This window comes from Lissotriton vulgaris, chromosome 1_1 (genome assembly GCF_964263255.1).
Source record: "Lissotriton vulgaris chromosome 1_1, aLisVul1.2, whole genome shotgun sequence".
NCBI lineage: Eukaryota > Metazoa > Chordata > Amphibia > Caudata > Salamandridae > Lissotriton > Lissotriton vulgaris.
Genome location: NC_141685.1, coordinates 1,664,056,658 through 1,664,082,033, shown reverse-complemented (window position 1 = coordinate 1,664,082,033; position 25,376 = coordinate 1,664,056,658). Strand labels below are relative to the sequence as shown.

General features: G+C 44.5%; 1 protein-coding gene across 1 annotated transcript in view; it reads right to left on the bottom strand.

Moving 5' to 3' along the window:
• The window catches only part of NRF1 (nuclear respiratory factor 1), a 525,835-nt gene extending 501,965 nt beyond the window's left edge, over positions 1 to 23,870 (bottom strand). The window contains exon 1 of the mRNA XM_086918900.1: positions 23,781 to 23,870. The gene's annotated coding sequence lies outside the window, so the exon portion shown is untranslated. The remainder of the gene's footprint in view (positions 1 to 23,780) is intronic.
• Between the last annotated feature and the right edge of the window lie 1,506 nt (positions 23,871 to 25,376).

Here is a 25,376-nt window from a genome sequence, read left to right as displayed (position 1 = left end):
GCGCGAGTAAACCAAAAGTGGGATTCAATGCTTCAACCCCTTGCATGCTGCCGCGATTCTGCGCCTGTGCGGCAAAACCGCGAGTGGGCGGGTTTATGACGGCCCCCAGCAGTCATCAGCACACGAGCGCCGTAGTGCATGACGGATGGGGGCAGTCATCAGCATGCAAGGGGTTAATAGAGAAGTGGTCCCAAATGAAAACGTATTTGTGTCATGCTGACCTGATAGCAATGTGCAAAACAGAGAATGAGAAAATAAATAGCATGTTTACTACGGGCTACGGTTTCCAGGTCTAAGTCTTTCAACTATTGTTAATTCCTGAAAGGCGTAAATCTGCACCAGTGCAAGGAAATGTACCTACGGTGCATTTAGGCTGCTTTCGGTTTTATTTTTTTGTTTAAAAAGAAAAATTGCCATACAACCACATGTAATTAAAGGATGCCATAGAGACGGTATGTAAAGTTGCACAATAGTTTAGCCAAGCTTCATTTAAGATTTTTTGTTTACACAAACAAGTCAGTAGTTTTTTGTACACATTTTATTTCGAAAGCAGCCACGAATCTTGCTATCGTGTTTGTATGTGTATTTGCAGAGAAAAGGGAAGCATTATAAGTAGTTTCAAATTGTTGCATTCTCAGAACATGTTTGGACGTATGTATACTGAAACCTCCGATGCAAGCAGATTTCAGAGCTCACTGCTTTTCCTCAGCCTAATAGTGAAGGCTTTTGTATTCATTAATCATATGTACGAATTTGAACAATTTATATTCATAGATACACACTTTGCCTTGGTGGCAGACAATCCCCTTTCACAGATTTACAAATCCATACCGTGGTACAAACATAGCCTACACGAAAAAACAGGGAGTGAGCAGGCAGACTAAGGATTGCAAAGAGAGCAAGCCAAATACAGAAAGAGCGCAAAGGCACAGAACATGAGCAGAGAGCATAGATGAAAATGCAGCGCATCTAGAGAAAGCATGCAATATAGCGCTTACTACCACAAGCGAGGCATTGAAGTGCGTTTCGGCAAGTAGCGCGCTACTTCGGAACCCAAGCGATTGGGGTGGATTAATATATTGTAATATAAATTGTTAATTTGAGCTGTGGACATGGGAGTCTGTTAGCCTGAACAGGATAAAGGAGGGCTGAGTCTAAAAAGGGTTATTAGGGAGATCATAATAGTAAAATGGAGTATGAAGATTAGTTTAACCCCTTCACTGCGGCGGCTATTCTGCCGCAGTGCTAAGGGGGTGGGGGGGCCGCGCGGCTGTCCCGTGCTCGTGACGGAACCGCTCCGTCACGGCACGCGGGTGAGCTGTGCTTGTGACGGAACGGTTCCGTCACAAGCATGGGAGGGGTTAAGGAGGGATACAGAGGAGAAAAGTCCAGGAAGTATTATTTTGAAGATCATAGTAGAAAAATTTACTTTTTTTAAGTGAGTCAAAGAGGGATAGAGAAGGGAAGAGTCTAGAAAGGGAGATCATAATAGAATGAGGTTTGGGGAGAGTCACGGAGGGATAGAGGAGGAAGAGTCAAGAAAGGGTCTTAAGAAGATCATAGTAGTAGAATGAGGTTTGGGATGAGTAGGAGGGGAGGTAGGCAACATATTGGAGGTATAGGATGAAAGAGTATTGCATTGGAGGGAGTTGAAGGCTTCTTTATTTTTTTCTTACTACAGAAGGAGTTAACTAGTAAATATATAGATACACAAATACATAGAAATGGTATAAGGAAAATAAGAGCAATAAAAAATTGTATCGTATAAAGTTTCATATGTGCATGTATGGATAGACAAATTCAGACTTTCAGTTGTTGCTGTATGTAAAAATAATTTGTGCATTTTTATTTTAAAAAATTATACTTCCCCCCATTTCAATAGTGAAGCACTTACAGGTGGATGCAATTGCTATAATTATACATACACATTGTGATATAGACGCATAAGCAACCAATCAAATAACAAAAACTATGCAGTCGCCTATAAACATGTCAATCATAAAATATATACATTTTTTAACTGTAAGTAATATATACACATTTGTTAAGCAGACCTAAAGAATATAGATACATTTTTCTTAACCATGAGCAGTATACATATATATGTACAAAGAAATGCACATTTCTAAATACATACATATGGCCAAATTATAGGTTTATATGCACAAGAATGTGCTTAACATTTGTGTTGGAGTGTGATGGTCATGTAGGAAAGAGCCAAGTCTCAAGTAGGCTTCTGAAGATAAAGATAGTTCTGCATGGCTCTTATGTTTGGGGATAATGAATTCCATAGTTTGGCTGCTTGACTAGAGAAAGATGTACCAGATGTGTTTTTATTTCTTGTGTGCTGCGGCTTTGAGGCGAGGCTCCTTTGCTGTATGTATTTGGTGACTTCACTCCTGATGAAAGTGGTCCTGTTCCATGTATTGCTTTGTGGGTGATACAGCGCGATACAAAAGAGGATGATGGACGGAGCGTTTGAGCAAATCAAACACTCACCCCCAGTTAACTGATCTGGGTTTAATCCATCACCATTCTTTAGCTCACTCAGCCACCCCAGTTCAGACATGGCCATATGCAAATCAGACTGACCCTGTGACTCATGGGAACAGTCCAGCCCGAACTGCCAAGCCATGTCTTCCCTGGACCGCAAACAAGCATCCTGGGACTGGTTTCGGATTCATAATTAGGGCTCCCGGTTTTCAGTTTTTACGGATTTTTACATATAAATACAGACGGAAAACAAGTTTTCCTTTATCTGTATTTATATATAAAAAACGGGAAAATACTAGTATATTTTGCTGTGATGCCGTCTGGTGTCTCACCTTCCTTAGAGGCTTAAGAGGTGACAGCTTCCCGTGTGCACAGAGAGCTGCCAGCCGCACCCAAGTACTTCACAGGTCTTTGAAAGACCATTTATTTGTTAATGAGGCTGCTTTGTTATTTCACCCCTTTTAGAGCCCCTGCCAGAGTCAGATTAGGACGGACTTCATAGCTGCCAAGGTTTCAGATTGCTATGTAAATAAGAGTGACATTTCAACTACCATGAGTGATACTTTCACAAGCAAAATAATTCAACGCATAATAGGGAGACAGGATATAAGTATCAGAATTTACATCCATTTAAGCAACTATAAAAAGAAGATTTTAAAACTGCAGCAGAGCACCAGAAATTGAAGGGCACTTCCCTTGTAACCTTACCGTACTGTTAAGGTCGGCGGGATGGCCCGGTTCCTCTAGAACACGGGTACTCCTAGTACGGCCCGGCAAGCCTTTCCTGGCGGCCCGCGGAACTTCCAGTCATCGCCCGTGTTAAAAAAAAAAAAAATGTAAAGACTGACATATGAATATGGAGTTAACTGCATTTGGGATTGGTTAAAAGGGATTGTTCTATATACAGCCATGCATTGATTTCTAGAACAGAAGTTTTCAAATACATTTTCCACATTGCTTTGCAGAGACCTCTAACCCGTCCCCATAGCCATTGATCAACATAGACATCGCAGTTTCATAACGAGCCCACAAGAACTGTCTAATTGTGAAAACAGTTTATGAATTGCAACGTTTAGTCAACCATACACGGTCAGCTAAAATAATTCACCATCATCCTGTGCATAAGACAACCATATGTCTACCTTTCTGTTTTAAAAATATTATGATGTGATGTTCATTTTATTTATAAATCACACGTGTGCGGAAGCTTAAAGGCGATGCAGCTGAACAGGCCGTAACAAAAAACTTTTTTTTTGTTGCTTTTTCTTTTTAGTTTTGAGAAGTTTCCTGCTTTTCAGCAATGCAGGATCAGAGCGGTGGCAAAGGGATGAGTATTGCAGAGCTTGGAACCGATATTACACATTTTAGTTATTTTACCCAGGTGACATTCATGGCTGGCCGCACAATGCAGCAAAGATAACACAACCTCATTGAGCTCTAAACAACGCCTCCAATAATCACACTAACACCTAACAAATAAGATCGGGTGTCACACAGAACATTTTGCCCTGTCAAAGGTTTTTAATGGATTCTGACAATGTCAGGATGGAGCTGAACATCTTTTTTTAAAGACTGTCTGCAACCAGAGCGGAGCGCGATTCTGGGAGACTCTGCTGCTCTGTGGGGGCCTAAGAAGAGGTGAAATACAAAAGCCCCATTAACATGCAAATCGTCTTTTAAAGACCTGTGAAGTGCTTGGGACGGCTGTGTGTGCGTACCCGGGAAGGGGAGTGAGGCAATGGGAGTAAGGGAAGCTTACAGAAGCTGGTACTTACTTGGGCCAGGGCCGGAAGCAGAGTCCCAACTTGGAGTGTGGCGAGGACGGCTCCATTAATTACTAAAGCAGCGTCTCTCTGCAAGGCAGTGGCTGCAGGCTCATGAATTCAGCCGCGAGCCACCGCAGGCTACCATAATTCGGGGGTTTGTCAAGGCGTATCAGTGATAGGATCCCTCTAGGCTTGCACCAGTCCAGTGAGTAGTCCCAGGCGCAGCACGGCCGTCCAGTGACACAGACCCAGGGCTAATGAACGCGCGCTGGGTCTGCATCAATCTCAACGGACGCTGTGGTTATTCACTGAACACAGCTCTGCATGTTTGTATCATGGGAATTCAAACCAATAGGCTTAAATCTTTTAAACAGGAACAAAGAGTGGGGGTTAAGTTCTACCCAACAGCAATCTTCCTTTCTCCCCAAGCAGGAATCTAATGACCGGGAGCCCTATTCATAATCAGTCAACTGATCTGGGTTTAATCCAGATCAGCTGACTGGGGGTGAGTGTTTGATTTGCTCAAGCACTCCGTCCATCATCCCCTTTTGTTTCGCTTTGTTCGCCCTAAGTTGGCAGGGTATGCTCAGACGCGAGTCCCTTGCTCACTTGGCCACTGGATTCAAGATAGCCTGGCTGATGAGGATTATGAATCCGAAACCGGTCCCAGGATGCTTGTTTCCGGTCCAGGGAAGACATGGCTTGGCAGTTCGGGCTGGACTGTTCCCATGAGGCACAGGGTCAGACTGATTTGCATATGGCCATGTCTGAACTGGAGTGGCTGAGTGAGCTAAAGAATGGTGATGGATTAAACCCAGATCAGTTGACTGGGGGTGAGTGTTTGATTTGCTCAAGCGCTCCGTCCATCATTCCCTTTTGTTTCGCTTTGCGGGTGATACAACGCCGCAGCTTGAAGGTAGATCTTCTGGCAACCAATGTTAGTCCCTCAAAGAAGGGGAGAGGAGTTGACCTAACGGCTAGGGTGGTCGACCTCGAATCTGGGAAACTGGGTTCAAGTCTCGGCAATGACGCTGAAAATCCTGTGATTCTGGGCAATTCACTTAATCTCCCCGAGCCTAACAAAACAAACAAAAAAATGTGTGTCCTCATGTAATACAACTGGTGCTATGTAAAGCACTCTGATACCCGATTCAGGGCAAGTTTGCGCTATATAAAATTCTGGAAGATTTTTTTTTTGAGTTTGCGCCTTTATATGTAGGAGTAGTCTAGCAGCAGATTTCTGAATTTGTTGTAGTTTTTTCACCGCTGATAAAGATAATTGTTCGTAGAGATCATTGGCGTAGACAGTACAAGAGAGATAGTGGCGTGGATCTTGTGTGGCAATCCTAGGTGGGGGGAACATGTGTCACAGGGTTTTCAAAGTATTGAACCTTGATCTTGCTAACTTGTCCACTTATTGATAATTTGGAATCCATGGTAATTTCAAGGTTTCTTACTTCCTTGGATATTTTAGGAGGTGGTCCTGGATCGTCACGCCGGCTGAAGAGTAGGTCATAAAAAAAATTCAGTCGCCACATGTGAGTATTTCAGTTTTGGAAGCACCCAATTTGAGGTGGCTCCTTGTCATCCAATGATCAACTGCTCTGTGATAACTGAAGGTTTTTGAATTTCTAATATATTTGGGCTTTCCAGTTGAAGATGCAAGTGTGTCTCATCTGCATGGTTATAGCATGTAAGCTGACATTGTCTCATCTTTTCCGGTAATGCCTTAATGTAGATGTTAAAAAGCATGGGTGGGATGAGAGCCTTAAAAATACCCCTGCCTTTATGAACTATGGTTTGGAAGAGGAAGGGGGATAACATTTGTCCAGTGTTGAAGGAAGGATGTGATCCAGACAAGAGCAGTCCCATCTATGACGCCTTGGTCCAGTCTTTGGATTAAAGTGTCATGGTCAAATGTGTTGAAGGCAACTGAAAGGTCTGAGAAGTTGTGCAGTGACCCCATTCTGGGCTACTGTGGTTTTAGGGTCATCCCGGATAGAGAAGAGGGCAGATTCTGTGGCTCTTACTGGATGGACTTCTCTTTGGAAGTCTGAAAGTATTGAGTGATCTTCAATGAATTGTGACACTTGGGTGAATGCTGCTATATCAGTTTGCCCAAGAAAGATGCTGATTACAAACAGCCCTATTTGTTTGAGTCAAGCAGGTCCAGGTTTGTTTTCTTTAATAATGGGCATGTAAATGCCTTTTAAGTCTCTGCAAAGACTCTTGTAGTATGAGAATTGAGGATTTTTCTTACTGGTGTGCCAGCAGAGGTAGTTAAAAGAATGTGCTTGAAGATTTGTGGTGGACTAAGGTCAAAACAGCAGCCGACTGGCCTGCTTGTTTAGACCAGATCAATAAATTCACTTTGTGATTTGTTTGAAGGAATGCAGAGGTTGGGTAAGCCTACCCTTGGAGGGGATTGTTGGAAATGAGTTGGTGCTAGTGCTTTTCCTTTGTTTTAAATAGGAGTCCAACATGTCTGCTTTGGTTGTGGAATAATTTGACAGTGTGATAGTAAATTCTTGAGCCATGGGAGGAGTTCCTTCTGTGTATTTAGGTTTACGAAACTCAGTAGAAATTTTATAAAAATCTTTATTTGCACATTTCGCATTTTGAATTCTGTCTGAATAGTACCTTTTAGTGTGATAGGGTTTATGCTGCTGTAAGGTGCAACTAAAAGTCTGGATTGAACTCTATTACCATAGTAGTGTGTTGCACAAGTGATTTTAATGTGTGTAACAGAAATGTTCCATGGGTGTTTAAAAGTGAGTATGAGATGGTAAATCAGTGTCGGATGGGTCACAAGTGTGAAACTGATTTACTGTATGAGAGACAGCTTGAAAGTGTGAGATGGGATGTGGGTGGGAGGAATGGTTTAACAATTAATGCTTTTGTTTAGCAGAGACGCTTGAATTATATAGTGGAAACACAGCTTGCCTAACTGCAGGCACAAAAACTACCAATTCATAACTTCACAATCAGCGGCATATAAAGATGCATGTGACATTTAAAACATCCTCATTCAAGATTTGTATGCACCATCAGAACAAGGGGGAGGGTTGGGGGTTACAAGTAAAATGTAGTATTTCACAGCACAATTTACACAAACTTCAATGGCTTCCGAAGAGGAACTAGTAAAATATCACAACTTTCAAGGCGCACAATGCTCACCCTACTGAAGAAAAACACAACAAAAAGACTAATTGTCTGCTTACATTCGCAAAAAAGAAAACCAAAAAAAAACACTTCACATATTTGCTAGAGAGTAATAGGTAGTGTTTTGTAAGCTTTATTGTTGTGGGAGCTTCTGGGCCCTCGTTATTATAACAAACATTGGCAAAAGCAAAACTATTTTGTTTTAAAACCACACATCGCTAGTTCCTGTCACTCAAAACTACTTTGCGTGCCAATAAGCTCCTTGTGATAGAGCAGAATATGGTCACTCAGAGTGAAGCAAGCCATTAGATAGAATTTTAAGAAAAACAAAACGCCAGATCTAAATGGGCCAATTCTTAAAGAAAGTCACAAAATTGCAATCATGTATATTCCTTGCAGTAGTGCAGATTTACGGCGTTCATGAATACACAAGAATTTACAGAAGTAGGTCAGAAAATCATATTCCTAGAAAATATCTGAACTGCATTTTAGCACTTTCAAATAGTCGTGCGTAAATTTCCTCATGTGAAAATCTGTTGCACGGTAACAAGTTCACTTTCCCACCAACCACTTTTTCCCGAACCCTGGAAGAAGTTTACTTCTGCCCTTGTCAGAAGTAAATTTCCAACCTTTCTCTATATGTGAAAATATTAGAGACAAGCTGATGAAACCCCATAAATCATGCAAGTTAGTAGGTTTGCACAGAGTCAAAATGGCATTCCAACCATGGAGAAGCATTGCTTACCGCTACATCCAGCCCCAGTATGTAGATCTGTGGGACGGTGGCAAAACAAAGGAATTGCTAGTATTCAAACCCTACTATGGTATGAGCTCTGGCATAATCAGAAAGGCTATTATCAGAGCGTTTATATAATGAGATTTCTGCCATAATTTGTTGCCGCACTACATGGCACCAAAGGGAGAAGTGGATTTTGTTAGAAGACAAGTAGTTTTATGAAACAATCTGTCCCATGTACAAGTAGATATTTTATAAAATTTCACACCCCGGTCACTGTTATTACCGGGACAGAGCTTTGCCCTGAATGCTCAATTATACAAAGAATAACACCATTATGAAGGGGTCACTAATATGGTTGATAATAATCGATGCAGCTTAAGCCAAGGCCATAAATAAGCAAGCAACCCTCTCCAACCATACAATACCCTGGACATCAATTTACTGAAAACACCCGTCCACTTTCAGATAAGTGTACGCGTATATGTGTGCACACACTAAAACACCTGTGTAGAGACAGATGGTCTTCTTCACCCTTTACCCCCATAATATAGAAGCAGTCATGAATTACAGCTTCCGTTTGCCCTACCAGAGTTCCTTACTACTCAGTGCATAAGCAAAGAATAGCAAGATTTGGGAAATGGGTTGTCTGCGCGAGGGTTAGGGTTTACTCTTTTTATGGCGAAGCCTACCAGACAGCGAATAAAGAAATCTTTGAGGCATTCAGAAAGTTTTTTATGGGAATGCATTTTACCCACTGCTTACCATTGTCGTTGTGGTTAGTAACTCACACTTGCGTGTTTCTATTTCCTGGATTTATTAAGTCGAGGCATCTTGGGGACATTCAGAACGCTTCCCTGGGAATGTATTCCATTAATTGCTTACCACTGGCTTTGAGGTTTGCAACTCACATTTACTTGCTTTCTATTTTTTGTTTTAGGCTGTCCAGCTTGAGTTCATCCCTCCCCTTCAGGTGAAGCATACCCTGTTTTCTTTCACAGTGCTCACTTTCTGTAAACATGCCTATGTTTTCTTTCACAGTGCTCACTTTCTGTAAACTTCTGTAAACTTTCTTGTTCTTATCTTATCACATTTGCTGTGCACTCAAAGACAAAGGTTAAATGTCAGACTGTCTTCCAAGGGAGCTTGGTATTTACTTTTCTTTTTCTTTTTCGGACTTCATAGTAAGAGGGTTTTCTTGATCGGAGAGGATTTTTTTTTTTCTAGCACACAAAATGAAGTTGTAAATGAGCTCTGCAGATATTTCACAATTAAGAAAGCATAAATGAAGCACTTTTTTTGTAATTCTGAAGTGTGGTGGAAACATTTTAATAAGACCAAAACAAATCTATACACTAAGTAATTGACATTTCCACACATTATTAGTGCGCTGTACAGTTTAATCCATAAAACTGTATGTCTGTGCAAATGTAATAGTAATTTCAAGTAAAAAGATTTTATCTGTAAAGACCGTGCACTGCCACCCCATCATACTCCACTTTACACCACTCCACACCTCTCTCTTGTCTACCACTGTACTCTATGCAAGGCACTCAACTCTGCACCAACGCACTCTTCGCAACTGCTCTTTACACCACTTCAGTCTAGGCCACTCTACTCTGTACCACTCCATACCAATCCACTCTATTCTGAAACAATGTACTCTACGCCACTGCCCTCAATGCTGAACAACCTACTCTATGATACCCCACTGCACTCTACTCCAAACCACTGCATACTAAGCCAATATACTCCACACCACTACTCAAAAACAATGCACTCTATATCACTATACACTACACCATTGCACTCTACATGTCACTGCACTTTACGCCAATCTATTCTACTCTACCCCACGGTACTATACCGCACTGCTTTCTATACCATTCTAATCTATGTCAATCTTCACCACTGCAATCTATGAAACTACATAGAAACACCACACTCTCCGCCGCCAAACTCTACACCACTCACCCTATGACACAGCACTCTAATATATTCTACTCCACTATAATCTAGAACACTCTACGCCACTGTACCCGAATCAACTCTTTGCCACTCCACACAGTGCCACTATACACCAATACACTCTTCCCTGCACCACTCCATTTTACACCGCCTCACTACGCCACTCCAAGCTACCCCACTTCACTCTACTTTAGGCACTCCACTCTGACACCTGACTTCACTCTAGGCTATGCAACTTTACGTCCTTCCATTCTACATCATTCCACTCTATGGCACTGTATTCCACTTCTCACCACTCCACGCTATAATACTTCACAACCCTCAACTCAACTCGCTCTATGCCACTCCACTTTATGCTAGCTACCTCTATGCCACTCCACGACACTCCATGTCCCTAGTCTACAAACTTCTAGCTATGCTGAACAGCACCCACTCTGGTGTACAATATGGCTAAAACACACTGTCAATAGCTCTTGCACATACAAGAACTATTTGTTTTGCCCATGCTTTTTTTTAACTGCAAACTGAATCTTGTACAAGGTGCCTGCTCATCTGCCCTCTAGTTATGTGCAGTGCAAACACAAAAGCAGTCTAAGCTGCTGGACTAAGTTTATGGCTTAAGAGTATCTAAAACACTGCATATAAGTGACAAAAGTAGGCCCGCTGCCACCAAACAGAAGAACCAGATATCTTTTTCTCTAACCTGAGCAGAGATCCTTCATGATTACCACCTGGTACCAGAAAAAGGTCCTATAATCACACCTTTAAAAAATGATCACATTAGGAGAGCAAGGATAAACAAGCATTGGCAAAGCCAATAGGTCTCGCCAATATAAGATCTATAGGCTTCGTTAATATTTTTTCACCATGTTGCAGTGTTACACAGCAATGCGGCCACTGGGAAACTTGGAGAAAAACAATGATAAAGCAAATTGCTCTCTATAGGCGAGGCCGATTGGCTTTCCCAATGCTTGTTTTTAATGGTGGGTCTAGGTGCAGTGCAGCATGTGGGCTGCTGTCTCCCCCTCCTCCTCAGCTCCTCGGAGCATTGGAAATAGGAGACAGAGAGGGGGAAATCAGGGGTGCTAAATGAGTTGCCTAATCTGCATTCATTTCTAATAACAGGTCACCCAGTACCAGGGCCCGTTTTTAGGTCTCGCCTCTGAATGCGCATGCACATTGAGCGGAGCAAGCCTATAGGGGCTTAAACAGAGGTTTAACTAAACTGGCGATTTGATGCTGTGCCCGTGCGCTTTTAGGCCAATGCGCAAGCGCATTGACCTAAAATGCGCGTGCACAGCATCAAATCGCCAGCCATCTGTTCCCCTGCATCTCTTCCTGCTCCGCCCCACAAGCTTCCCCCAGCGTGCGCTCTGCCTCAGCCGCACTCCCACACCTTTGAAGTGAAGCTTAGCTTCCCTTCAAAGGCCCCTGCTGCTTCACACTATTCACGGCCGCCAGGCCATGTCTCTCCCTCATCGCCGCTCTCCCCGCTCCGCCCCCTGCTGCGGCCGAGTCGCATTTCTCCTCCCCACAGCAATGCCCTCCGTCTTTCAAACAAACAAGAGAGAGAGCAATGCGCTGAGCTTGCAAATAAATGCTCCTAGATGCCTTATTTTGCAGACAGGCACTTCACTGCACGATGCACACACTTCTAATTGCGAAGCACACCGAGTTTGGTAGATGCTGGTCGTGTCTGTTTGTATTTCACTGTATTGCTTGTGATGTGCTCTCTCATCCAAGCAGCAGCACACGATGCTCCAATGCGTGTATACACATTTTAAAGTAAATATCCCCCAAGTGTTTATTTATGAATTCCCAAATATTGAATGCATGCATTTTTTTGATTTTGATCACTGCAATAGGTATGATCATAGAGGGCGTGGCTGCCTCCTTTTCGAAGCCCCTCCGCCCTATCCAACAGGGCAGCGCATGCAGTGCTGTTTTTTCCTCCCTTTTTTGGGGGAATGTTCTGATAGCGGAAGGGAATGCTCAAATCTGCCGGCGACGCTGCTCTGCTGTTCTTTGTTCGTAGACCTCATTAAACATGCAGTGACACTGGCGGGGTTTTGTACTATTAACAATGCCGTTATTTGTTCTTTCAGTACATCGAAATCCTAGTAGACCTGTATAGTACCATAAGTGGTTATTGCCAATGAACGCGACGTTGTGATATTTTCTTTGTTTTTGAAAGTGGCGCTACATTACCCACAGCAAAAAACGGGATGAGCAGGGATGTTTTTTTGGCATCGCCGAAGCTAATGTTTGTGGGGAAAGTGTAACTGATGGCATCCGTATTCTAAATATCTTAAGCTGGTAATATGCATAAAACGCACCTGCCCCCAAGGCAAACAATATCGACAATTTTGAAGGATTATTTTTTTTTTGCACGAATGGCATGTTTTGCGAGCTTTTGTTTCACGGAGTCCTGTATGATGCCACTCTATGCATGTGCATGGTTTTTAAAGGATTTTGAGGGTTATTTTTTGTACAGAAAATGTTTAACTTATTCAAATATCAGAAGGCCATTTCTTACAAATTGAAAGTGTGTAGTAATATGTTTGCACGGTTGCCATGATGCAAGCATTTCTCACACATAGCATTGCGCTTTTGCACACCAGTCTAGAGGACTGTCATGTTTATTTTACATATTTAACGTGCCCTGCATTACTTGGAGTAAATAAAACAAGAGCTTTTCAAAATCACTAACATGATTCATGCCGTACATACTATCACTGAAACGGCCACACGACGGAATTCTTTGTTTAATTAAGTTGGGGAGGGTATATTTACCAAGAGCAGTAATGTGTTTGTTTTTGGTTTGCTTTATTAGCTAGGAGCTGGATCAAACTAGTGGCCATTTAGGTGAGTCTTCTTGGCCCTAGGCACCCTTTTTAGGTCTCGCCTCTCAATGCGGAGCGGAGCGAGACTATAGGGGCTTAAACAGAGGTTTAACTAAACTGGCGATTTGATGCTGTGCCCGTGCGCTTTTAGGTCAATGCGCAAGCGCATTGACCTAAAATGCGCGTGCACAGCATCAAATCGCTAGCCATCTGTTCCCCAGCAGCTCTTCCCGCTCCGCCCCACAAGCTTCCCCCAGCGTGCGCTCTGCCTCAGCCGCACTCCTCCCACACCTTTGAAGTGAAGCTTAGCTTCACTTCTAAGACCCCTGCTGCTTCACACTATTCACGGCCGCCAGGCCGTGTCTCTCCCTCATCGCCGCTCTCCCCGCTCCGCCCCCTGCTGCAGCCGTGTCGCATTTCTCCTCCCCCCTCCCCACAGCAATGCCCTCCGTCTTGTTGGGATAAACTACCCAAACTCTAAAACCCAAACTCTAAAACCCATTCAAGTGAATTGCATTTAACTGGGCGAATACACCTTGGTCATAGCAGCGGGAAATAGATCGTTTTCACTAAAATAAGTGCCACCAGAGATCTTAGCTGCCCTCTTTCTTCTATTTCCCACAGTGTGCCTCTCCTCTCTTTCTACTTCTCATCCCTCATATATCCCCACTGTTGCCCTTTCAGTTTAATCATCTCGCTTCGGTTTCTCGTTACCTCCTTTCTCCATCTTTTAATTGACACTGCCGCTCGCCCCCGCCCGGCCTTTCTTGTCTACTCGTTTCCCCTTGCCTCGCCTTTTCTCTCGCTCTCTGATACCGCCTTGTGCCCACCATCTCTCTTCTGCTGCCCTCACCCCCGTTGTTTTCCCGCCCGCCCTTTCCCCCACTGCAGTCTTCGGGATTCCTCTGCTCTGCCTCCGCTGGTAGCTGCTGCCGCTCTCCTGCCTCCGTTTGTCGTGCTGACGTGAGGGAAGCCCACATAGGCTATCCCGGGCTCGCACAGAGGCAGGCACACACCCACGTGCAACAGTGAGTAAATGGGGCTTCATTTAAATAATTGGAGAGGAATGCAGGATGGAAGGGAACATCGAATGGTCCTGGTTGAGCAGTGATGGTTAGGTTCAGACTGCTCTGGCTGTAAGCAGGGAAGGACACCAGAATTATGCAATTCTGCCGTCGCTGTGTTTTCCGCACAGTTACAGATTTGCCCCAGTTTCCACTTAATCCATAATCACTGTATAATCTGCAGATTGGAACCCCAAAAAATAGTTTGTAGCTCAGTCGCTTCAAAACAAAACATGCCGCATCACGTAGAATTATTTACGCTTTCTTATCACACAATTTAGTCAACATTGCCTCATACTTTGGTCCTCCCTTGCCTCATAATTCCAGTAGCCCTGCCTATAGGGCAGTCTGGCAGTGCCCAATGGGGCTGGCTTGACCGGTCAAAGTGTATAGTGTGGGCATGTTTTTGGGATGCTTGCCTGTTTCATGGTTTGGTGGACTGTTTACTGTTAATTTCTGTGCTGTCTGCAGCAAGCACAAATGCATGCAGTCTACCATACTTTGCAAAACATCTATACAGCTCACACCCCCTTCACCCTCGCACCCTCTCACCATCACCCCCCTCACCCTCGCACCCTCTCACCATCACCCCCCCTCACCCTCGCACCCTCTCACCATCATCACCCCCCCTCACCCTCGCACCCTCTCACCATCACCCCCCTCACCCTCGCACCCTCTCACCATCACCCCCTCACACACCCTTACCTTCATCCCCTCACACACCCTTACCTTCATCCCCTCACACACCACTCAGTGCTACAACACATATTGTGTTACAATAGGGGTCACATTTGCGAAAGATAAAACTATTGGCATTGTAAATAACAAAGCTATTAACCCTTTCCATGCGGCCGCGATTCCCCTGGTGTGCTGTAAACAACACAAAAAGGGGCGGGCCGTGACGAACCCCAGCCGTCATCAGCACACGAGCACCGTAGTGCATGACGGCTGGGGTTCGTCATCAGCATGGAAGGGGTTAATTTCGCTATTTTCAAAACAAGCACATAAATAAAAAATGTGTCCTTTACAATACCAATAGCTCAAACTTTCCTAATGCGAGACCTATTGCATTGCTGTGCTTCTCTCCCCTGCTGCAATCTCCTGCTCTCTAGAGATGTGGCCTAACGACCAGAGCTGCCATCTAAGTCACGTAAATACAAAACATGTTGCATTCCAAATGCTATAGGTGTCACATTCGCGAAAGTTATAACTATTGGCATTGTAAATGACAAAGCTATCAATTTAGCTATTTTAAAAAACAAAAAATAAATAAAATATTTTTCATTTACAAGACCAATAGCTCCAACTTTTCTAATGCGAGACCTATTGCATTTCCAATGCTTGTTAATGCTGGAGCTTGGAGCATTGCAGCCTGTGGTGTCTTCCCTCCCTCTGCCCTTACTCCTCCGCTCCAAGGAGCATTGGAAATTGGAGACGGCAATGCAAAATTGGGGGGGCTAAATTAGCTGCCTAATTTGCATTTATTACTGGGAACACCCATCACCAGGACCCATTCATTAATTAATGTTCAAGGAATAGAGAGGTGTCGAACAGCTGTATATAATGGGAGAGGATGTGGCATTGTTGACAGCGCTGCTGGCTTGGGAATCAGGTTCAAGTATCGGCACACCATGTGATTCCTGGCAAATCACTGCATCTGCGTGTGCTTAAAAAAAAAAAAAAAACCATGAGGGCAGAATTCTGCAATGTACCGTAACTGATGCTCATGTAAATAGCTGCCGGCACAAGTTTTTGGCATGCAAGACTGCAATTTCTTTATTGAAATGTACAATGTTAAATTGAAAAACCAGCACTTAGACAACAGCTTGACTGGTGCTCATGTAAAGAGCTACAATACGTGCTGGCAAGGTAGGGTTTAAACATGTAGTGGAGTGTTCAACACGTACCTCACAAATTATTGTACGACTCATTCATGTAACTGTCACTTTTCCAGCCCATTAACTTAGAGTCTTACGCCTGTCAGACAACACTTTTTCGTAAAACCATTAACTTTTGATCCCAAATCAGATCTCTGTTGTCAAAATCTTCCTGCCGCATTTTAATTTTTTTGTGCGGTTTATTCCAAGCCCATGCTATCTTGACAGGGTATACTGCTCACGTGTTTCTACGTTTTTTTTTTTTAACATAGATGAAGGTCAAGTTGTTATGTGGGGAGCAGTGTGAAACGCACAGGTAGAATAATGCTGGGCAAATTCGCTCATCCCACCTTGTGGGTCCCAAACGTTCCTGCATTGCCTCAACTTTTACGGCGTAATTAATGACCCGCTTCTCCCCAACAAGTATCCTCAACGAAACCTAGAAAACAGTGAAGATGGCCCACAGGCAACATGTGATGTTTAGAAATTCAGCCACTCACTGTGCTGGAGAGGACGGGTAGTCCCGCCCTACATTAGCATTTCAGTCTCGAAGCGGTCTTGAGCCAGTCTGCGACCTTTCAAAGCGAATGCGGCCGCCCGAGGCCACTGTAGGTGGCCACTCAGGAGGGCAGCCCTCTAGTAACATTGGGCTTCCATCGCCCAGTTACCCCACCCCATCTCTGTCCCCAACAGGGTGGGGATAAGAGGAGGAGCCAAGTGAGGGGCCGTGGGCGGGACGTCACGTCCGGTGCACCAGGTAGGCAGGGCTAGGGTACTTAAGTCCCCAGCGCCTCCCCTCGGCCTCTTTGTTGCACCGGACGTGCCCTGTTCGCCTCGCGAAGGGACACGCAATTTCCCTCCCTACCGCTTACCCGGCGTGTGGGCCATGGGGATGGCTAGAACCTTTTAATATTGTCTTTATCGTTGCAGGCGGAGTTACAGGGCGATCTGGAAGCAGATGGGTACAGAAGGTTACCTCAGCACGGCACATAGGGGTGCCAGAGCCTAACACCAGGGGCCTCATGGGAGGTTCCTGGACCCTACGTTGGTGCCCCAATAGTCCTTCAGGCGGTTGTGGGCCTGAGCAACCGGGGGCTTGCCTAGCTCCGCTCCGCCTCGAAAGGGGTGCGTGTGAGGCATAAGGACCAATGGTCAGGTGATCCTTGAAGGATTACTAGAAGAGGCAGCACAGAGGTGGCTCGCCACGGTGCGGCCTGGCTCCTCAGGCGGGCAGGTGGCTAGAATGCGGCCTGCCCTTGGATCGCCCGTAAGCTAATCCACTATGATTACATAAAATTGTATGTAATAAACCTGCAGCTGCTTTTCCCAAGTTAACACTTGTGTGGTGTGTGTTATTTGCGGGATGCATGCTATGAGGGGTGGGGGCCTGTTGCCATGATGTGAACATGCCCTCACATGTGGCCAGTTGCCGGCACAGAGCAAGAACCCAGACAAAACTACCTGCTACTATTGTATACGGAAGGCCGGCATGTTTGAAGGGACTTTAACGGGGTAAAATTAAGAATGTACTGTAATTTAGAAACGAAAATCCTACTGCAATTGTAACTTTCTCCAGGTTGTTGGCAAAAATCAGACTTAATACTTGAATTAAAAGTACAGCTGCAGTCCGAGGGGAGGAAGTGAGCGTTCGCAGCTGTACAGAAATACAAGCAGCTCAATAGGAGTAGCGGGGTGGGCACAAAGAGACAAGAGGGAGTGGAGCAGGGGAGACTAGGAGGCACTGCAGCTGCTGCCCTAAGCGCCGTTGCTCGCTTCCGCAAGCAAAACGCTGTGGGAGTGAACCTTTGCAAAAGAGGTGGGACATGCACCCACCTTTAGCCATTTGTAGGCTATGATAACAAAATGACATGCAATAACCAACCCAATGCGTGGGGAGGTCAGACCCACACAACGTGGTTTAAAGTGCTTACAAGAAGCCTTGCAGAACAGCGCATGCGCGCTAGCTCAGGCTCAACCTAGAAAGAAATAAAACACATAGTATGCAAGGAATAAGAAATGCGTGCTATAATTGACTCCAGATCCAATAATCTGAGGGCTCCCCTCTTCCAACAAAAGAGAATCCATTAACTAATTTTATGAATAATCCCTAACATTTACCCTACATGAGGTCATAACTCACTAACAAAAATGATAATTTCCTGCAGCTTGCTCAGCTGATGAGGATCTGAATGCTACAGCTGCTAGTGGAGCATTGACCCCCACAGTGAAGCCTTACTTTTCTTCTATCAGCCACAATGACTGTTACTGAAGTTATTTTGAATCATACAGTTCTCATCTTGTGAGGCACTGAGTAATCTACCCACAATCAAAAAAAATGACCGGCGCAATTCAACCTACAGTTCGGAAAATATTTTCATGTGATCATAGAAGTTATGGACACACAAATGTATACAATCATGATGAAATTCAATGATTATGTTCCAGTTTGGTAGATCTGGTGGGTGTAATGGGTGGGGGGAGTGAAGTCCAGAGAGCAAATAAAGCAGCTCTGAGGCATGATGGAAAGTGGTCAGTAACATTACTACAATAACAATGTGAACTGCAGCTACAAACTGTTACCATTCAAGAATTGCATACTTAAAGCCCAGGAAACCCTTAGGAACATGGGACTGTGCTTGCACAACAGCCACCATACTTTCTTGTTTCAGATCTACCAGTCTGCCATACTCCCTCTTCAGTCTCCTAGAACACACGTCCTTTGTTAAAAGGTTCAAAGCAAAAGATGATATCTGAATTTCACAATTTTTCTGACAAGTTTCCAGCTTTTAGACCTGGTCCTAAATTACGGCTGAGGCTTGGGATGCTCAGACGCCATACAAATTGGCACCTTTGTTTAAAAAGGTATGGTTTTCCACCTCAGTAATCCTATATATTGCCAACATAGCCCTTTCCAGTTTATTTCCCTGGAACCTTGAGACAAACCCTTCAGGGGCAACAAATTAGGACACCTATGTGGCGATTTTAACACGGTTATTAGACTATGGAATGCCATTCACCAACTAGGATGAATACAGGAAATGGAAAGTATTACGCTCCAAACATGGGAATTAGCTTAATTGCAGGCATGAAGGTTATCAGACAGTGGCAGCACTCTTGCAGGAGGGTTAATGGGAAAAAAGGATAAAATAATTAATCTAAGCAATGCATTTCCAGTAGACCGAGCCAAAATGGTCAGTTAATATGGCATTTGGTTGCTTCACACTGTTGGAGAATCATACTGAATAGAAGCCAGCCTGTTTGAAGACAGATACATGGTTCTTAACCTTTTGACTTGTATGGACCCCCACTTAAATCAGGACTGGAACCCAGGGACCCCCACTGAATGATGTTTGGCTTCCAGGGACCCTCAATTAGTCTTTAGTCTAAGATGGGGTCATAGCACAAGCATTTTTTATTTGAATCGAAAAAACAGTGCACAATAAATAGATGAGTTTTAATGAATTCAATTGAGTCCACTCATCGCCTATACTGTATTCTGTTTGATGCTCTTCCACTGCTCCCACGAATCAATCTAGGGATACTAATGTAATTTTTAGTCTTCAATTTCAAGTACCTTCACATTTACAGAAAGTTTTAAAATGTACAATTGCACATTTTGCTTCTTTATTAATATTGTTTTTCAATCTGTCAATTCGATTTCATTTTCTAAGCAGTCGCGGACCCCCCATGAGTAGGCTTCACTGACCCCCAGGGGTCCCAGACCACAGGTTAAGAACCACTGGGCTATACTGAATAGCAGCGGGGTATATCCTCTTACAGATTTGTGTGCTGCAAAATTCTGTACATCTAGCAGTTGAACCACTAAATGCTAAAACAAAATTACAAAAGCCAACAGGTTAGACATTTGTGTAGCATGCCATCAGCTTTCTCAATGCTTGCTTGTGCACTGGGAAGCAAGGGCTGAAGTAGTGTGGCTCACTGGTTAGAGGCGGCAGACCCGAGAGCAGAGGACGGCCCGGGACCAGGGTTCGATTCCCGGTGCGGCAGGTTTCTGGACCAGGGTCAGCGGACTCGATAATTCTCTCGCCTCGGTGCCCACTCTGATCAGCGATCACACTCGGCAACTCTGGGCATTAGCTTGCCTCATCTTCACTAACGGCCCCACCAGACCGCCGGGGATGCCTGGTCTCACCCTGGAGATACCCATTAAGGGACCATCTCTCAGGGAAGCCAGGAAGGGTTTCGCAGCGGTCGAAGCGCCTTGGGACCCTACGGGTAAGTAGTGCGCTATATAAATGCCAATACATACATACATACAAAAGCATCTGAAAAATTGATGCAACAAAGGGGGGGGGCTGCTTTTTTTCTAGTGTCCATTTTTCAGATGCTATTGACATTGCTCATTTCCCAGGCATGCAGCACCGCTCTGGGTTAAAACAGTCCATTACACATTATATTGGAGGCTGGAGAACACATCCAAAACAGCCAAAAAACATGCACTGGCAAAACAAAAAGATTTGGATTTATAATACGAAAAAGTTAGGCTATTTGCCTCACCAATACCTGCTTATAAAGTTTTTTATTTTTATTAATGGCTTGATTTTTCAAATTCCACTCAGCTTATTGTATATGATCCAGCTTAAAATTAACAGAGAACTAGTTGAGAATTATCAGGAAAAATTATGGCCATCTAGTTTCGGCATAACTCAGAACTGCAACATATGTTCTGGTTACATCGTGCTCTTCAGTAGCTCGGACAGCATTGTATTGCAATACATAGATTTCATGTACTACCACTATGGGGGTGTTGAAGCGCTTGTCAACATAGGTAGCAGGATACACCGTGTAAGATTGAAGGTACGCTATCTTTGTATTGCTCATGTGTGGAAGTGTTTCAGTTTCATTCATGGGGCCCACCATGGGGGTGCTTCCCGAGAATTGGGGTAGAGTGATGGATGGAATAAGTGTGATACAAAGAGTGTGATACACAGGCGCACAGTTTATGGTTTTCAGTAAGCTGACAAATTTGAGCAGGATTGCGAGTCCCTTTATGGTATTCGAGCAGGATTGCTAGTCCTTTTATTGTATTTGTACCGTTCATAGTTCATTTAACTAATTAATGCACTAGTTTGTCTATTCTGAGATCGTTTGCTCAAAGTGTATGATCTTAAGCAGCCATGGGTTAAAGGGAGAAATCTGCTGGGATAGACTTAGTGAATATCATCCCATATATGACTGACATTGTAAGATGTCAAGAAGCAGGCATAGAATGTAGTTAGTTGGGACTAAATTAAAACCCTCCATTGGCCATCAGCATGTAGCCTATTTCTTCAGTGCCTGTTCAATTAGTGATGGGTGGCACATTTGCTGTGAACTGGTACAGTACTGGCTGAATAACATACCTCTTAGCACTTCTGCCTTATGTGAATGTAAGTGTCAAGAAGTAAAAGGGAATTATTATGTAGCCAATAATAGAGCTCAAGACAAAACAAGCATGTGGCTTAGAGTAGGCACTGTTCAGAGAGAGGGCTCATACAGAGGATGGAAAGAAAGGAGAGATTTGCTTGAAAGAAATGTGAGTTGACAATCAGAGGTTTACTTCATTAGGCTTGGTTTAGTCAAGACTTGAGTGTGAGCAATCACCTCAGCAACCATCATCCAGCATTACCACCAGCTTCATTACAGCCACTTTCACCATCACTTTTCTGCACAACTAGATTTGTAACCTTTGCCACATGAACATGTGACATATGGGATTCGCAAATGCTTGTTTTCCATTAGGCTTCTAGGCTGTTGCTTCGCAATACATTTGAAGCTCAAAACCCAGCATCCGTGTGGAATATGAAAAAAAAACTAGTAACAACTGGTTCAAAATACAGTACAAGTACTATATAACACAAACATGAACGAATATGTCATTTTGCAAGCACTAGTCAGAGCTATCACGTGCTTCAAATCAACATGGAAATGTTATGTAAACCTTTCTGTCACAGGTAAGGAAAAAATGGTTGCCAAGACTGGAAATTAACAAAAAAATAAATGTGTGTACTGAAGCAGTACTTTATCTCAGTGTTTAATGTAGGGAATTGGAAAGACATGCCACATGAACATGTGACATATGGGATTCGCCAATGCTTGTTTTCCATTAGGCTTCTAGGCTGTTGCTTCGCAATACATTTGAAGCTCAAAACCCAGCATCCGTGTGGAATATGAAAAAAAACCTAGTAACAACTGGTTCAAAATACAGTACAAGTGCTATATAACACAAACATGAACGAATATGTCATTTTGCAAGCACTAGTCAGAGCTATCACGTGCTTCAAATCAACATGGAAATGTTATGTAAACCTTTCTGTCACAGGTAAGGAAAAAATGGTTGCCAAGACTGGAAATTAACAAAAAAATAAATATGTGAGTATTGAAGCAGTACTTTATCTCAGTGTTTAATGTAGGAAATTGGAAAGACATGCCGGCAGAAGGGAGTTCGGTGCTGTGAGAAAGGATTGAGATGTTTCAAAATTAATATAAAAATGTTTTACGCTGCCTCACATACTAGATGAAAGAGTACATTACTCTAGTCACAAGAAGTCAATACACAAAGCTTCCAAATATTACTCACAAACCTAGTACCAGAAGTTACAACACAAGACCCCAGTTTTTCTTCACGAGGTAATTGATGGTCCCGCAAAGTTACTGCCAAAGTCAAAAACAACAATCAATTAAAAAAAAAAAGGCCCAGACAGCACACAAATATGGAAAACCCACAAAGTAACGGTGGAGTGCGTGTATGATGTGCTTTTGACAAGGGAAAACCTGAAAATGAGCACACTGGGATGGCCTTTTTGTCCGAAATCCATTTAAAATGTTGACACCGTTATACGAATGCTATGAATCGTGGTTGCTTTAATGTGTTTAGGTTTAAAATACACACTTTAATGTAAACAAAAGCTCGCCCGGATTCGCCACCAGTAGAGTTGAAGATCATTTTGTTTCTTCTACCTCACATTTATTGGCGAGTTAAATTCATGTAAATAAACATACACAGGAGTTGTGCTCATTTAAGGCTAAGGAAGGGGTGGAGACAACTATCAGAATGATGAAATACAAAATGATTAGTGCCCTTTCATTGTTCTGCCCCCTTTCATTGCTGTGCCATTGTTGCGCTACAATACATCTCGAGTGTTTTAGTTCGCGCCAAGTTTCTCCATTTAAGCTACAGCTCTGTTTGCATCTGAGGTTTTAGTGCACTCTCAGTTTCACATCGTACATATTATCGTTTACTTAAGTTCAAGTTAACGATTCCCCTAACGCACATGCTACTCTCAATTTCCCTCCCTTTTCCACGGCTATTTCTTTAGTGTTTTGGTTTCTTCACCCGGCCTTTTCAATGTAACTTTGCTCCAACTACCTACATTCCTTTGTTATTTAGCTTTGCCACTATCCATCTCCATTGTCTTACAAGTTTCATATACACAACGTACACAGTTGATTCTGCCCTCGCCGCTGTTTCTTTGCCTACTCATCCCGTTTACCATTAACCCACCACTCTGGGTTCCAGTTCCATACCCCCTTCTCAGTGTGTGTTGGTAACTACCCACGACCCTACCCCCCCATCACGCACGAAGGCGTCCATGTCTCATTCCACGATCCCCGCCAGGCACATTATGCCCTCCCACTACTAGGTCCTCTCCGGTTATGGCGCCTTGCTACCCCTCCCATCTCGGGCTCTGCGGCCCGCCCTCCTCCTTGCTGAACGGCGGCCTAGTGTAGGACACTAAGCCCGGGTCACGGATGCTGTGTTTTATAGCAACTGCTCCCGGGGAAGGAGACATCCGTGTCCTGCCGCTCATCAGGCCAGTGCTGCGGCTGCGCCGGCTCTGGAGTGTGAGCTTGCGCGGTAGGGCACTCACCTCAGAGCGGCTGCGCTGCAGCGGGCCTGCGCCGTGAGGGACCTGCGCGAGCAATGGCGAGCCAGCCGGGGGACGAGCACCGACGCAAGCAAAGGCGCCTGCGCACAACCGTCAAAGACGCACTGACGTCATCATCACCATACGCCGCACTATTGGGACCATCTTGAAACGGGCTGCGACTCTTAACTAACCTATGCAAACCGACAAAGGCCAGTCTTTTTGTATCTCCATATTAAGGCTAGGCAAATGACGGGAACCTACCGTCCACACAGTGTAGATTGACTGTTTCCAGCATGGCCGCACACGAAAGCGGCATAGCCGCATGCGCGCTCTTCATTATAGGGGTCGCAGCAGCCTTCGATCTTTCTTGTCCTGTGTCGCTGACTTCACCAAATGACGTGTTTTTCAATATGTGACGTGATTGATAAAGTGTTCAAAACGTGACACCGTATTCAGTGTACCTTTAAGGTTTATAGACAAAGACTGATATTCAGAAATGTTTTCAAGTTATCAAATTACAAATGTGCATATAATACAAGCAAAGAATTTTTGTTTTTAGATAAGCCAAGTTGTCCGCGTCATTTCAGTAATGGTCAGCGCTCCTGTGTTTCAGGGGCTGAGCTGGAAACATACCTGCAGGTCATCCGCAGGCCAGGTGTGGTAAAATAAAGGGGAAGCACTCACTCAGGGGCGGTACTTCCGACTCCAGCACTTTGGGGCAGATTTATGTTGGACTTGCACCTCGTTTGCGTCACGCAACGACGGCGTAAACGTGGCGCATCCCTGTGACCCATTTACAACGTGACGCATCTAGGCAGATGCGTCACGTTGTAAAGCCCTGCGCCACATGTGGGCGTTCCGGCGCAGGGTGGGCGTTCCGGGGCAGGTGCGCCTCGCAAAAGTGGCTGAGTGAAATCTACAAGATTTCACTCAGTCACTTTTAGGCCAATGCTTCGCCTGCTTGAAGCAGGCGTAAGGCTTCACGGAGCATTGGACAGATAGGGCACCCCCGAGCCTTGATGGAGCTGTGTCGCGCTTGCAACGCAACTCCAGCAATGCGCCACCTTTACGGCACAGATGACAGATGCGTCACGCATCTGTGCCGTTTTTGCCCCATGGTGCGCCGCATTGTAAATGCGGCGCATCATGGGTGGCGGAGCTGCGGCGCACAATAACTGGCGCCTCCCTGGGGAAGCGCCAGTTATTGTAAATCTGCCCCTAAGAGTGTTGTGTCATCTTTTCTGCCTGTGTCTGCGTGCCCCCAGGCCCAAAATGGGCCTTTGATCTGCGGTACGCTGAGCACCACACTGGCGACAAGGAGGGCTGTGACACTCGCTCTCACTTGCCGCCCACTCCGCCTGCCGCAGCTGAGCACTGCAATTATCGTAAGGAACCGCGAGTCGCATGCCGCCACGCTTGTGCTCATCCTCCATCACACCGGTGAGTGAGCCCCACTGGCTGCAAGGTGCCGCATTTCAGGGGGGACATCGTGCTGCCACGCACCAACAGGCCTGCCACAAACATCGACGCGCGTAAGCCATGCCCCCAAAAGCCACTCAGCAGAGACTAAAAAGTGAAAGGGAAGTACAAGCTCAG